This window comes from Chelonoidis abingdonii, chromosome 13 (genome assembly GCF_003597395.2).
Source record: "Chelonoidis abingdonii isolate Lonesome George chromosome 13, CheloAbing_2.0, whole genome shotgun sequence".
NCBI classification, from domain to species: Eukaryota; Metazoa; Chordata; order Testudines; family Testudinidae; genus Chelonoidis; species Chelonoidis abingdonii.
The window spans coordinates 1,331,280-1,336,824 of record NC_133781.1 but is presented as its reverse complement, the minus strand read 5'-3'; the positions used below and the strand labels follow the sequence as shown (position 1 = coordinate 1,336,824).

At 45.9% G+C, this 5,545-nt stretch overlaps 1 pseudogene; it reads left to right on the top strand.

The window, feature by feature from the left end:
* The first annotated feature begins 327 nt into the window (after positions 1–327).
* On the top strand, positions 328–1,262 carry LOC116819420 (olfactory receptor 2B2-like; annotated as a pseudogene).
* The last annotated feature ends 4,283 nt before the right edge of the window (positions 1,263–5,545 follow it).

Genomic DNA, 5,545 nt, shown 5'->3' with positions numbered 1-5,545 from the left:
TCCACTTCATCGCTCCAATATCCTGGGACTGATCCAACTACCACAACACTGCAGACAGACAGATGACAGATTTCCCTGACCTTTGCAAAAATGTATTTAGTGCTGCAGGTGGGTCATTCCCACGTTATTAGAGATTCCAGCCTTTCCCTAATCCATTCACTTTATACTTACCTGTGTCCTAGGACTCAAGGCTACCATTCCAAAAATACCCACTGTCAATCTCAGCATTAGCACCTATTACCACAAATCTCCTTGCTGCCGGATATTTTTCACCCTTATTCTTTCCGTCACCTACAAGTGATGTATGGCAAAGGATCACGGGAAGATGGAAACCAAAGCTCCTTGGGGGAATTCATCCTGCTAGGTGTGTCTGACCGGCCACAGTTGGAGATGCTGCTCTTTGTGCTCATCTTAATCTGCTACACCATGACCTTGCTTGGAAATACCACCATCATCTTGGTCTCATGGCTAGACTCCCATCTCCACACGCCCATGTATTTCTTCCTCAGCAACCTCTCTTTCCTGGACCTCTGCTACACCACTAGCATTGGCCCCCAGATGCTGGTGAACTTCTGCAGCAGCCGCAAAACCATTTCTTTGGCCGGCTGTGTGGCCCAGCTCTACATCTCCCTCTCTCTGGGCTTCACCGAGTGCCTCCTGCTGGCCGTCATGGCCTATGACCGCTATGCCGCTGTGTGCCAGCTGCTGCGCTACACGCCATCATGAGCCGCTGCCTCTGCCTGCAGCTGGCAGCCACCACCTGTTTGTGTGGCTTTGGCAACTCCATGCTGCAGACCATCCTGACTCTGCAGCTACCCCGGTGTGGGCAGAACCAAATCGAGCACTTCCTCTGCGAGCTGCCAGCCTTGCTCAAGCTGGCCTGTGTTGACACATCTGCCAACGAGGCTGAGCTCCTTGCCAGTGCGTTTTTCTTTCTGCTGGTGCCACTAGGCTTCATCCTGGTCTCCTACAGCTACACTGGTGCTCCTGTGCTGAGGATTCACTCAGCGAAGGGCAGGCTCAAGACTTTCAACACTTGTACTTCTCATCTAGCCGTGGTGTCACTCTTCTATGGCACAGCCATTTCCATGTATCTACAGCCTCCATCCAGCTACTCCCAGGATAGAGGCAAGATGGCCTCCCTCTTCTACACCATGGTGACCCCCATGCTCAACCCCCTCATCTACATGCTGAGGAACAAGGAGGTGCATAGGGCCCTGTGTTGGGTTCTGAGGAGGATCCTGACCACCCAGGGGACCTGAACTGAGTGAGCAATTGGCACAGAACCGTCTGTACCTCTCATGGCTACTGTAACCTCTTCTGTGCCCACGTGGAGCCTTCTGCTCTTCCTACAGCTTCAGACCTCTCCATACACACAATCCTTCTGTCCTTTCCACTCTACAGAACAAACCTGCCCTAATATACCTCATAACCTGCCTTCCTTTTCCTACCCCACACAACACTTCTCCCACCCCACAGAACAACCTGCCCTACCCCCACACTCAACCTGCCTGCCCTCTCCCACCCCACACAACTCCTCTGTCATCCCACATGTCCCCCTTGCCCTCTGCTTTGCAATACAACCAAGCACCATCCTGGCTGCACCTCTAGGAACAAACTCTGCTCTCCTGTCCAAAGAGATTATTCTTATTGCTTTTTATTGCAGTAGCAAAGAAGATCCGACTGATATTAGGGTTGTACCAAGTGCTGCACAGACATACAGTGAGAGGCAGTCCCTGCCCCAGCTGAGATCAGGGACCCATTGTGCCTGGTGCTGCACACACATTGAGAATCAGTCCCTGCCCTAGCTGAGATCCAGGTTGTGTTCCATGAGACAGGAAGATATATGAGTTTAGTGCCTTCTGAGCAAAACTATTGGACATCACAATTGAAGGCTGGATTGAATCAGTGAAGGCAGCTCTATGGGTGTTGAGAGTACCTGAAGAAGATCATGTGGATTTTATGGAAGAGCGTTTCAAAGGCCAGGATAGATCCACAGTGAAGTTTATGGCAACAGCTGATAAGCCAGACGTAGAGAAGACATTTCAGATTCTCTTAGAAGTGTATGAGACAAAGTAACCATTGGAACCAAAATCAAAGATTTCTATGAGCTGACACAGAATCCAGGTGAGACCATTCGGGCCTACTCCTATGAGCTCTAGGAGAGAATGAGCCAGGTGAAATGCTGGGACCTACAAGAAGTTTGGGACATGAATATGGTCCTGAAAGTATAGTTAGTGCTGAGGCTCCAGGAATGACTCCCTCCACTGTGAAATGAAGAAGAGGTTTAAAGAGGAGCTCAGTAAGAATTTCCCTGAACTCGTGTAAGCTGTCATTACATGGTCTAAATTAAAGGAAGTTCCTGTGGAAGCGGTGGCCAAGACCAACCCTCGTACACAAAGTGAAGGCCTAGGTAATGTAGCTCCCAGGAAAACGATTCTTCCCCAAAAACAGTTGACACCAGAAAGTTTAAAAGAATCTGTCCAGAAACTGGCCGGCTAACAGGGGGAGGTGCTGAAAATGATGACTGAGGTAATGAAAGGTAAAATCTCCCCTAGTACACCAAAATACCCAAGGGCACTGGGATCCTGAAAATCCCCACCTTAAAGGCACCTGATTTTCAGAAGGCAAGTGCTCCAGGCTCCCTGAAAACCAGGCATTTAAAAATAATGTATCATGCTCCGAAATTGTGAGATTGTCTTTAAAATTGTGAGATTTAATTAAATTATAACTGTCAGGTTCTTTTTCTTTGCCTTCCAGTTTCTGAGATTTAGATCATACTTGTATCACATTGCAGGTTTTTTCTCCATCTCCATGAGGGCTAGAAATGTTTCTTTTTAAAACTATTTTTTAATTGTAAGCACATTCTTCCAGGTGCTGCAGCTTTCAGGAGAAGATCTAGCACTGTGAGACTTTCGTTGGCAACACTGCATCAAATCAGATACCTAAAATCATCAGTCACTTTTGTAAATCTTGGTTCATATCTTTCTCTAGTAGCCTGACCCTCACTAACTGCAACAGTCTGTTACTGAACCACATCCAAGGAAGTTGCTCTTTTGGTTCAATCTTCCCTTTATGCTCTGATGCCTCTGGGCAGAATTGTCATTCAATGACGTTGCTCTGTAGTAGCCAACCTCACCTCTGCAACCTGATGGCTGAGTGCCTGAGTTAATAAATATGCCTCCAGCTTCACTTCATCCTCTGGGCCCTCTGTACTGACTGAAGTTTTAGATAGCTAGCCCAGCAGGCTAGGAGGCTGGATAGGTAGATGTATTTTAGTGAGACAAGATTAGTGAGATAATATCTTTTATTGGACCAACTTCTGTCGAGCTACATGGAGAAGTTTGTCCAATAAAAGATATTACCTCACCACCTTCTCTCCCTAACATTCTGAGATCAACATGGCTACAATAAAACGGAAAACAACAGGTAGGTAGGCAGGGAGGTAGATAGATAGCTAGATAGCATCAGGATTTAGACAGATAGGTATAGGTATTCAGTTTATTTTTAAGTCTGAAAAGTGCCCAGTTATTTGCCCAGCACAGACACCTAAATGGAACAGAATGCTAGAATATAGACCAGGGGTCGGCAGCCTTTCAGAAGTGGTGCACCAAATCTTCATTTATTCACTCTAATTTAAGGTTTCATGTGCCAGTAATACATTTTAACATTTTTAGAAGGTCTCTTACTATAAGTCTATAATATATAAATAAACTATTGTTGTATGTAAAGTAAATAAGATTTTTTAAATATTTAAGAAGCTTCATTTAAAATTCAGTTAAAATGCAGAGTCCCCTGGACTGGTGGCCAGGACCCGGGCAATGTGAATGCCACTGAAAATCAGCTCACGTGTGGCCTTCGGCACCCATGCCATAGGTTGTCTACCCCTGATATAGACACATGTCTGAGCTAGTCTGCTCAACCTGGGGTTGGATAGGAGCTGGAGCCCCCTAGAGAAAAAGAAGCCCCATATTGCATTACTAGATCACTGCTGAGCTCATGGTTTTGAAAATGCCTTGGCAGGAGAAGATTCAGCATTATTGCCTGATGGTTTTATCCCTGGTTTACACTGGAGGTGAGGGAGGGAAAGATCAGTTAGACAGGACAGTGTGGGCATGTTTTTGTAGAGGTGTAAGTGAATCGTGGACTTACAAGGGTTAGTAAGAAATTTCCCAGCTGTCCATGAAGCGTGTGGTGACACTTTCTCTGAAGCTGGCACTGGCTGCCGTTGAAGATGGGGACTGGAAGGACCCAGGTGGGATCCAGCCTGAGGACTGGTATGTCCCTATTAGTTGTCTTTGTGCTGCGCTTCTCCCCAGCATGTGTAACGCTCCCCGAGGTTGGATCCCTCTTGACACACTTTGATTCACTTCTAAACCTAGCATAAAAAAATGTTAATGGCCTCTCTGAATCATGGAATATTAGAAAATCATCTTGTCCAACCCTCTGCTCAAAGCAGGACAAACCCCCAAACAGATTTTTTACCTCAGTTCCTTAAAAGGCCCCCTCAGGGACTGAATTCACAACCCTGGATTTAGCAGGCTAATACTCAAATCACTGAGCTATCCCTCCCCCAATATGTATAGTGTTTTGCTGGATGTCCCATAAGTTACTGTTTCCTGTTTGCATCACTGTTTAATAAACCAGTTTGCTTTATAGTTAAATCTGTCCTTAGTTTTCTCTCCACTGATAGATGAACTTTGGGGGCACAAGTCTGCTGGGTGGGGACTCTGAGGTGTGGAACCTAGAGTACATCCAATTAACCGTATGCAAGACCTGAGTTCCTGGTTAATAGGGTGACCCCAACACATTCCTAGTCAAGAATTTCCCCTTTCCCCCCCAATGTTTGTTCTGTACTGCCCAGCCCTCTCCTGGGCAGTTCAGATATTTTAGGCCTGTTGCCCTGTGAAGGGAGCAATATCCCACAGTTTGCTACGTTAAATGGAGTTACTGACACAATTCGGTTTAAATGCATCAATGAAATCAATATGGATTATGGAAAAAACACATTTATTTCACTACAAAGTGAGAGATTTTAAGTGAGTACAAGTGTAAGGCATTAAAGTCAGAAAAGGTTAAAAGAGAAATAAAAATCACTTCCTAGTACTAAACCTTAACAAAGCAGACTCGGTTCAAGGTGAAATCCCTAACCACATGCTCCTAGTAACATTGCTGAGCCAATTCTCAGGCCAGGATCGGCTCCCAAAGTCCAAAGGCTGTTCCTTTGTCATCTTAGGGGAAAGAGAGAGAGATGAATAGGGAGATATACCTTGAAGTGTTTCTGACCCCCACTTTTCTTGTCCAGTCCCTCTTTGAAATGAATTTTATTGAGAGTTAGGCCTCGATAAATTACATTCCTGCTGGGAGGATGGAGACAAGGAGTCTCATGGTGAAAGATGTGCCAGGCTGTTGTTTGTTTAAATGCAGATCGGGTTGTTCCTGCCCCCCTTCCTTGCCTAAGGCCAGGTCTACACTGCGACTTTAAATCGGTTTAATGGCCGATATACCGATTTAACGCTGTATCCGTTCACACGACGTCGTCATT